General features: G+C 38.3%; 1 non-coding gene across 1 annotated transcript; it reads left to right on the plus strand.

Annotated features, from left to right (window-relative positions):
* The first annotated feature begins 10,436 nt into the window (after window positions 1–10,436).
* Window positions 10,437–10,543, plus strand: LOC121204346 (small nucleolar RNA R71). The gene has a single exon (XR_005899273.1). It is a non-coding gene; the product is annotated as a small nucleolar RNA R71 (small nucleolar RNA).
* Window positions 10,544–10,889: the final 346 nt, after the last annotated feature.

Raw genomic sequence — 10,889 nt, forward strand, 5'->3', positions numbered from 1 at the left:
GAGAGTTGTGACAGCCCAAAATTGACCCTAGCCGGGAAGTGGTTTCGGGACCGCTAAACCGAGTCACCGAAAGGTTTGAATGTGATGTTTATTGTCTAGAATATGTAATCATGAATGTGTAAAAATTTCAAGCTTCGATTTAGTCGATTGCATGTGAATTTAGTCAATAGGACTTATATGAGAAAATTTTAAAATGTGATAGGTCAATGCATGAGGACCTATTAGTGCATGTGGAAGAAAAAGGGGACTTGCATGTCAAATTCCCCCTCCCTAATATGTAGTGGCCGGCCATGCTATAGGTGGAAACATGTCTCCAACATGTTATGCTAGTGATGCATGTTAAGAATAATAAAATAATAAGCATGGTGATTAAATAATGAAAGAAGGGTGATGGAGAAAAAAAAAAAGTACATGGTCTCACCCCCCCCTTGTTGCCGTGAATTGAAGAAAGAAAACAAAAAAAAAGAGTTCATTCTTGAACATCCTTGGCCGAATAGAGGAAAGAAAGGAAGGGGAAAAAGGCTTGAGAAAAATCGGCTATGGTGGTGGTTAGACTAAGGTATGTTTGATGTTGTCTTTGAGATGCATGCATGTTTTAAATAGCCCATGTTTAAACTTTGAATCTTGTTGATAACATGAGCAATCGGTCATGAGAAAGTGTTCAAGGAAAAGGTTGTTGATGAAAGAAATTAATGTGTTAAGGGATTATATGAAACTTATTCATGTTTATATATGTTATATGCAACGAAAATGGTTGATGATTTTGGAGGTGATTAGCTTGAATCGGCCACGGTATATCCATAAACACGATCTATGCTTGTTATGTTACTCATGGTTAAAACAATTCGGCTAGGACATTCGGCCATGGATGGTTGTATTTCTTTGATGTTGTTTTTGATGCCTTAGGGCATTGAGAGTTGATTATAGATGAGGTGAGCTTCTTGATTTAAAAATTTGATGGATGTTAAGCTAATTGGGCAACCAAAGGTTCAATATTTTTGTTATGAGGTCATATGTGCATTCGGCCATGGTCTTTGCTTGAATATGAGAATTGTGATGTGATTTTCCTAAATTGTCTATGAATTTGGTTGTTGATTTCATGGTAATGGTATATTGAATCCATGAGAAATTAGTAAGGTTGCATTCGGCAACTTACTTGAAATTAAAAATCGATGTCTAAGCTTAGGTGATTTCGATGATGATATATGTGTGTATACATAAGTATATTTAGTTGATTCGGCTTTGGTAGTTGCATGAGATTATTAGCCGAATATACTAACATACATATACATGTGAGATTGGATTGTAAATATTTAGCAAGGTGGTTAAACTAGTTAAATTATTGATATAGCTCAAGGAGCTAAAGGAGGTGAATCGAGCAAAGGCAAAGAAAAGGTTATCGAGTAGCCGAGTTGGAACCGTCTTACCCAACACGAGGTAAGTCATTAAGCATGTAGTTGGTATTATTTCAATGGTCATAATGTTGTGTATTGATGCTGAATGGAATGAATAAATGTACATATATATGCATGTACGTATGTGATGATGAAATTGTTGAATGAAATAAATGAGGTGAGATGTAATGAGTTGTTGATCTCGGCACTAAATGTGCGGGATAACCATTTATGACCATGAGATTGGTGCTAAGTGCGCGGGATTAAATTGTACAGCACTAAGTGTGCGATTCTACTTTGTTGCACTAAGTGTGCGAAATGAATATGATGCACTAAGTGTGCGAATTGACCATGCGGCACTAAGTGTGCGGGTTTGACTATGTAGCACTAAGTGTGCGATTTGATTACGTGGCACTAAATGTGCGAGTTGATTATATAGCACTGAGTGTGCGGGCTCAATATACATTCGTGAATCATTATGGACACTATGTGTGCGACACTATTGAGCTGATCGCGGACAGCGGATCGGGTAAGTGTCTTGAGGACATGGCTAATATGTGCTATGCGTATACTTGGTGTTGAGCTCGGTAAGTTGAACCTATGTGACAACTATACTTGAAGTCACGTACATAAAAATTTATCGTAGGATGGGTGAAAGGCCGTTTTGTGGTTTGATTGTAACGAAAATAAATTGATTTATGAAAATGCTTCAATGTCCTATTGATGAGTATATGAATTGTGAAGGCATGAATTGATATGAAATTGAATCGGTAGGTTGGTGGAACTATGGTATGGTTCGGTATGGATGGAGTAAATTGTCTCATTCCATTTTATTCCTCTTGTGATAATGTTATTGATGTATAGTAGAGCATTGCTTATGACTTACTGAGTTATAAACTCACCCGGTGTTTCCTTGTCACCCATTATAGGTTGCTTGGACTCATCAATTTTTGCGGGGTCGGGCCGTCAACGAAGTCATCACACCAGATAGCTAGTTTTGGTACTTTCTTCTTAGTGTGCTTAGAAGATCATTTTGGCATGTATAAGCTAGTATGTTGTGTTTGAATTATGGCATGTAAACTTTAAGCCATGCGAAAATGGCACGAATGTTCGATTGAGTTGGATCGAGGGTAGGCATGAAATGGACCTAGTTACTTTCGTAACAGATGCTGGCAGCAGCAGTGTCATGAGATTGAAAAATCACTAAAAATAGTAGGAGTGGAATTAATTGATGAATAAATTATGTAATCGAAGCTCGATGAGTCTGTTTTCATGAGGAAGTAACGAAAAGATCATATGGGCAGTATATTAAGAGATAATCAGATTTTAGTGGGACAGGGCCAGAACGGTTTCTGGATTCCCTGCTCCAACTTTGGAAATTCATTATAAATTAACCAGAGATAATTAGGGGTCGTACCATATATGTGCAGATTCCTCTCTGAGTCTAGTTTCCATAGAAACAAACGGCAACAGTATTGAAGCCCCGTGCAGGGAGATATCCCAGTCGTAATGGGCAAAGGTCAGTGTAGTCGACCCCTGCAACTTGGGGAACTTTGACTAATAAACTGTACTAATTGGCCCAACCAAAAATTCTAGAAAAAAATACATAGATGGGCACATGAGTCTAGTTTCTGGGAAAAATTACGAAACTGATTTTCGAGTTACGAAACTCAAGATATGAATTTTAAAACGACTAGTACACAGATTGGGCAGTGTCTGGAAAATAAATTTTGTAAGAGGGTAAAGCCAGTCAACACCTCGTGTTCGACCCCGATGACGGTTTCGGGTTCGGGGTGTTACAGGTAGTCTGGTAGCCACCTAGTGGCTGTGGTTAGGTTAGGGGTGGTAACGACTTGGGTCGAGGATAAAGAGCACCAAGCAGAGGTGCGAGACCGACTCAGGTGAGGCAGCCTGCTTTGGTTTATGCTGCTCGTTGTCGTGAGGATAGAGATGCTCCGGACGTCATTACGGGTACGTTTTTAATATTTGATGTACCTTATATTGAATTGATAGACATAGGCTCTACCTACTCATATGTAGCTAGTACTATGTCTAAAATTAGGGATCCCAGTTGAGAGCACTGTTAGTGAGATAACAGTGTTAAATCCTTTGGGGCAATCCATCCGGGTTAGTAGATTGTATAGAGATGTTCCGCTAGAGGCCCAAGGGACAGTATTTCGGGCTGATCTAATGGAGCTTCCTTTTGGGGAGTTCGATTTAATTTTGGAATAGATTGGCTGGTTAAACACTGGGTGAGTTTGAATTGTACGACGAAAAGGGTTATCTTGAAGACCGAGAAGAACAACAAGGTAGTTGTAATTGGAGAACGATGAGGCTATTTGACCAATATGATTTCTGCGCTGGTGGCAAAAAATTTAGTGAGAAAAGGATGTGAGGCATATCTCGCTTATGTAAGTGTTTCAGATTCTAAAGCTCATCAGTTAAGGACACCAAAACTGTGAGGGATTTTCCAAATGTGTTTCCTAAGGAGCTACTGGGTTTGCCTCTGAGTCGAGAGGTGGAGTTTGGGATTAAGTTGATCCCTAGTACATCTCTAGTGTCTATCACACCCTACCAAATGGCACCGTAAGAGTTGACGGAACTTAAGGCTCAGATTCAGGAGCTGTTAGATCGTGGGTTCATTCGTCCTAGTGTGTCTCCGTAGGGAGTTTCTGTTTTATTTGTGAAAAAGAAAGATGGGACAATGCAGATATGTATTGATTATCGACAGCTGAACAAGCTAAGAATTAAGAATAAGTACCCACTTCCGAGGATTGATGACTTATTCAACCAATTTAGAGGGGCTTCTATGTTCTCCAAGATTGATTTTGCATTCTGGGTATAATTAGTTGAGAGTAAAGGAGGCTAACGTGCATACGACGACATTTAGGACTCGATATGGACATTACGAGTTCCTAGTTATGCCTTTTGGTTGACTACTGCACTAGCAACATTCATGGATTTGATGAACCAAGTATTTCAGCCCTACCTAGATCAGTTTGTGTTGATGTTCATCGACGATATCTTGGTATATTCTAAGACAGAGGATGAGCATGATGAGCATCTCAGGGTGGTTCTATAGATTCTTCATGAGAAATAGTTGTATGCGAAGTTCAACAAGTGTGAGTTCTAGCTTCGGGAAGTGACATTTCTGAGACATGTAGTTTCTGCTGAGGGGATACGAGTCGATCCTCGTAAGATTGAGGTTATGTTGGGCTAGAAACAATCGAAGAATATGTCTGAAATCCATAGCTTTCTGGGGCTCACAGGATATTATCGATGATTTGTAGAGGGGTTCTCCTTGATCACCGCACCGTTGACTAAGCTTCTGCGTAAAGGAATTCCTTTCATTTGGACTGATGCACATTATGAGAACTTTGATAAGCACAAGACGGTTTTAACTCAGGCTCCTGTTTTGATATAGCCTAAGCCCGATAAAGATTTCGTGGTATATAGTGTTGCGTCACGTGTGGGTTTGGGTTGCATACTGATGCAAGAAGGAAAGGTGGTTGCTTATACTTCTCGTCAGCTCAAGACTCATGAAGCTAACTATCCGACGTATGATTTAGAGTTGGCGGCAGTAGTCTTCACTCTAAAAATCTGGAGGCACTATCTGTACAGTGAGAAGTGTACCATCTATACTAATCACGAAAGCCTCAAATATCTCCTCACATAGAAGGAGTTAAACCTCAAGTAGCATAGATGGGTTGAATTACTTTAGGATTATGATTGCACCATCGAGTATCATCCTAAGAAGGCAAATGTGGTGGCCGATCCATTAAGCCGTAGGCTATGACCGATCTGAGAGCGATGTTCACTCAACTTAGTTTATTCGACGATGGGAGTCTGTTGGCAGAACTTCAAGTGAACTGTACATAGATTGATCAGATCAGAGATAAACAATTTGGGGATAAGCCTCTTGAGTTCCATTTCCTTCAGGTTGAAGGTGGTGTAACTACAGATTTTGGGATTAATAAGAATGGGGTATTGTACTTCTGCTATCGGATTTATGTATCGAATGACGAGGATTTGAAACTATCAATTCTGAGGGAGGTGCATAGTAGCCCTTATGCTTTGCATCCTGGTGGGAATAAAATGTACCAAGATCTACGAGAGTTATACTGGTGGCCAGGGTTGAAGTGTGAAATTACTGACTTTGTTGCTTACTGTTTGACTTCTAGAATGACGAAAATGTACAAGTGTAGACAATAGCAACAAGTAATAAAGTGACAAGTAAATTTCGAGTTATCCTACCCACAGGGACGGCGAAAATAATTATTTATGAATACTATTTAAAGCACTTTGGTGAAGAAAAATATTTTATTTGAAGAGGGTGATTAAAAACTAAGATTTTAAACTAAGTAAACTAAAGAAATAAATCTCAAATGCACGATTTCAAAATATGATTTAATCAAGATGACATAATTGTGTTGATTTAATTACATTTCTTTAACTTAGAATTATTAAACTCATGTCTATTTTTTTACGAATAAATTCATGGCATCTCGTTAATTTGCTAACTTATGAACATATTCACCTACACAAATCCATTTATCTCTTAATATATCCCTATGTTAATTCAAAGGATTAAACATATTTTAATGAGCAAACATGTTATGGCACATACATACTCATCAAATTGAACTAATCTCTTGCATATCCCTATGTCAATTCAAATGATTAATTAAATCTAATGAGCATATAAAAGACAATGTTAGGTAACAAGGTATTCTTACCTTGAAACAGTTTAATCACAAAAATATTTCAAGTTATGCAAGGTAAGTGTATCGCCAGATACATTGCTAATTTAACCTTTAGCTACCTTAGAAGAATAAACATTTACTGGTTAAGTGTTGTGTCAATTAAGTATAATTTCAATCCATTTAAATAGTTAATTCATTATTACCTCAGAATCGTAAGGCAAGAATAACTTGGGCATGATTTTACTTAATCAAGCATTTTACCGAGGCCTATAATAACATAAAAACAATTTTAATAATTTAAGCAGATACTTTGGCTGCATTACAAGTACCTCCGAAGTGTCCCCCACTCGAAGCTGAGTGACAATGGTATAAAATATTTGTACTTCTTCTCCTGCCACACATCTCCTGACCATTTGATCTGCGTACTTTTTAAACAAATATGGCTCTTCCCAGAAATAGTACTTCACGTCGTGAAGAAAAATTTTCCTTTGATGATATGTCTTACCAATCGGCATCAAAATACAAGCTAAAAAGTTAGCAATATCATCAAATGAAGAGGTATTATGGACATGATTTACCTTTAGTATGTGTTCATCTAGAAACGTCTCTCGAATTGGTATAAGAGGAAAGTTCCCTTCTTGCATCTCCAATCTAGACAAGTGGTCTGCTACTTGGTTTTCTATTCCCTTTCGATCTTGAATTTCTAGGTCGAACTCTTGAAGTAAAAGTACCCATTGGATCAACCTCGGCTTAGTGTCTTTCTTGGAAAGTAAGTACTTAATTTCCAAATGGTCCATATAGAGGGTCACTTTGGTACCTACAAGATAAGATCGAAACTTGTCAAAAGCAAAAACAATAGCAAGTAACTCTTTTTTTGTTACCGTATAATCCAGTTGAGCTCCTGTCAGAGTTTGACTTGCGTAGAAAATGGGATGAAAAACTTTGTTGCTTCCCTGACCCATGACAACTCTTATCGCGAAGTCACTTGCATCATACAACAATTCAAATGGCAAATTTCAGTTTGGTGTGATGATTATGGGTGTCGTAACTAGCCGACTCTTCAAATCTTTGAAAGCTCTTAAGCACTTTTCATCAAATTTTAATGTCGTGTCTTTCTCCAATAATTTGCATAAAGGTTTAACAATTTTGGAGAAGCCCTTGATAAATCTTCAGTAAAAACCAGCGTGGCCCAAAAACCTCTTAAAACCCTTTACAGATGTTGGAGGTGGGAGTTTCTCTATAACATCCACCTTTTCTTTATCAACCTCTATTCCATGTCTTGTTATCTGATTCCCTAGAACAATACCTTCTCGTACCATGAAATGGCACTTTTCCTAGTTGAGTACTAGGTTTGTTTCTTCACATTACCTTAATACCTTGGCAAGATTGGCTAAGCAATCATCATAAGTATCACCAAATACTGAAAAATCATCCATAAAAACTTCCAAATACTTCTGAACCATGTTAGTAAAAATAGACATCATACATCTTTTTGAAATGTAGCAAGTGCATTACATAAACCAAATGGCATGCGTCTAAATGAAAATGTACCGTACGGGCAGGTGAATGTTGTCTTGTGTTGATCTTCCGGAGCTATTGTAACATAATTATACCCTAAGTATCCATCAAGAAAATAGTAATAGTCTCGCTTTGTGAGTCTATCCAACATCTGGTCCAAAAATGGTAAAGGAAAGAGCTCTTTTCTAGTTGCCTTGTTTCTCAACCATGTTAGTAAAAATAGACATCATACATCTTTTTGAAATGTAGCAAGTGCATTACATAAACCAAATGGCATGCGTCTAAATGAAATGTATCGTACGGGCAGGTGAATGTTGTCTTGTGTTGATCTTCCGGAGCTATTGTAATATGATTATACCCTAAGTATCCATCAAGAAAATAGTAATAGTCTCGCCCTGCGAGTCTATCCAACATCTGGTCCAAAAATGGTAAAGGAAAGTGATCTTTCCTAGTCACCTTGTTCAGCTTTCGAAAATCGATGCAAATTCTCCATCCCGTAATCGTTCTAGTCGGTACCAACTCATTATTCTCATTTTCAACGACCGTGATACCTTCTTTCTTTGACATGCACTGGATTGGACTTACCCATGAACTGTCTGAGATGTGGTAGATTATACTTGCATCTAACCACTTGATGATTTCTTTCTTGACTACATCCTTCATGATGGGTTTCAGTCTTCGTTGTCCATCAATCATCCCTTTTTCGCCATCTTCCAAGATAATCTTGTGCATCCATACAGATGGACTAATGCCATGAATATCGACTATGGTCTATCCGATAGCCTTCTTAAATTGTTTCAACATAGGATGAGTTTCTCTTCTTGCTCACTAGTTAATTCAATTGAAACAATCACAGGCAAAGAAGAAGCATTACCTAAATAAACATATTTCAAATGTGAAGGTAGTACCTTGAGTTCTAATGTAGGTGGCTCTTCGATTGACACTTTTGGTTAGGCATAATCCCTTTTCTCTAATTCCAAAGATTCAAAACGGGATTGCGGATTAAATCCCTTTTGATTAGCTTCTAACAACGCTATATATTCATCCTCCTCTTCATCATTCGGAGGATTTGATGTCAAAATTTGTTCCAACGGATCCTCAACATAGTTGAGCTCCTTCTCCACTATTAAATCCTCTAAATCGAATTCTGCAGAACAATCATCAATTGTGTCAGGAAATCACATAGACTTAAAAACATTAAACGTTACCTGATCATCCTGAACACGTATAGTAAGCTCGCCCTTCTGAAAATCGATAAAGGTCCTTCTGGTTGCTAAGAACGGTCTTCCTAAGATAATTAGCACTTCTTTGTCTACTTTAAAGTTTAGAATAACAAAATCAGCAGGGAAGATAAATTAATCTACACATATCAATACATCTTTGATTTTTCCTTCTGGATGTGCTAAGGATCGATCTGTTAATTGAAGTGTAACCGTAGTAGGTCTAACTTCATCTATCCTCAACTTCCTAAATATTGGCATAGGCATCAAGTTAATACTCGTACCAAAGTCACATAATGCCTTACCACAATATGTTGCTCCAATGTTGCAAGGTATGGTAAAACATCCAGGATACTTCAACTTTGGGGGTAGTTTGTCTTAAAGATAGGCACTACATTCCTTCATCAGAGCTACTGTCTCAAATTCTCCAAGTCTTCATTTTTTGGACAAGATATCCTTTATGAATTTGACGTAGTTCGGCATTTGCTCAAGTGCCTCAACCAACGAGATGCTGATATGAAGTTGCTTGAGTACATCTAGGAACTTCTTGAATTGAATCTCTTGCTTCTGCTTTTGAAGTCTTTAAGGGTAGGGTGGTGGTGGTTTCTTTACTGAAACTGGTTGATTCATCTTCTGTGGCAATTCTGCATCTAACGGAGTTGTTAGTTCATCAGAATTAACTGGTTCTAAAATTACCTTGTCGGGTTTTGCAAATTCTGGTTCTGGTGAAACTGGAATTTCAACACTCGGTTGAACTTCCTCTGAATCTTGAGCGCCAGCTTGCTCCTTTTCAGCTTCAATGGTTTTAGGTTCTACTATCTTTTCACTCCTCAATGTCAACGCTTTGCATTACTCCTTCCCCGGATTCCTCAGATTCTCCGTATCACTAGGTAAAACACCTTGTGGTTGGTTTCTGAGTTTAGTTGCAAGCTGGCCCATTTCAATGTAGCTGCTTGGCTTTGGATTAAGGCATTATTCTTGGCCATGTATGCCTTCAAAAAATTTTATAAACCATTGGATAGTTCAGCTGGGGTTGGTTTCTGAACTTATTGGGAAAACTAGGTGGCTGGGTCGATCTAGGTTGGGCGTAAGTATTATTGGTTCCAACCCCTTGGTTACTCCAGGAAAAATTCGGGTGGTTTCGCCACAATGCGTTATCAAAATTGAATTGAAGTCCTTGCCTTCCTCAATTTTGGTTCTGGTTACCTATGTAGTACATGGATTTTGGGTTTGATGGACATTCTTCAAACAATTGTCCTTCCCCACAATAAACACAGGCTATACTTTCAAATTGAGTTGGTGGTTGTGCTGGAAAATTTTTAGACCCATTAGTAGTAAGAGTTTTTAACATTGAGGATATTGATGATACCTGAGATGCGAGTGAAGTAAGAGCATCTACTTCATATATTTTGGCAGCTTCTCTTCCAGACGCTGCTCGATTAGTTGTCCATTGGTAATTGCTACTAGAAATCCTCTCAATGATTTCATAAGCCTCATTATAAGACTTAGAAAGGAGAGCACCATTAGCAAAAGCGTCCACTACCATCCTCGTGTAAGCTTTGAGACCGTTATAAAATGTCTCAAGTTGGGTGTAATGTGGGATTTCATGATGAGGGCACTTCCGTAATAACTCTTTGTACCTTTCCCACGCCTCATATAAGGACTCATCATCCATTTGTTAGAAAGCAGTGATCTCATTCCTCAACTTAGCATTATTGCTAGGTAGGAAATTTTCATAAGGAATCTTTCTGCTAACTCTTGCCATGTAGAAATTAAGTTTGGTGGCAATGTGTTCAACCAGGCTCGAGCTCTGTCCTATAGTGAATATGGGAACAGCTTCAATCGTAATGCATCTTAGGGTACTCTAGCTAACTTGAAAGAATCACTCACTTCCATAAACTATCTTAAATGTAGGTGAGGATCTGCAATAGGCATTCCACTGAATTGGCCTACTGTTTGAACCATCTGGAACATGACTGGCTTCAGCTCGAACTATTGTGCCTCAATTTTGGGTCTCCTTATACCCAGATTAAGATCATTAAATACTGGCACGG

The sequence above is a fragment of the Gossypium hirsutum genome, chromosome A07 (genome assembly GCF_007990345.1).
Source record: "Gossypium hirsutum isolate 1008001.06 chromosome A07, Gossypium_hirsutum_v2.1, whole genome shotgun sequence".
Lineage (NCBI taxonomy): Eukaryota > Viridiplantae > Streptophyta > Magnoliopsida > Malvales > Malvaceae > Gossypium > Gossypium hirsutum.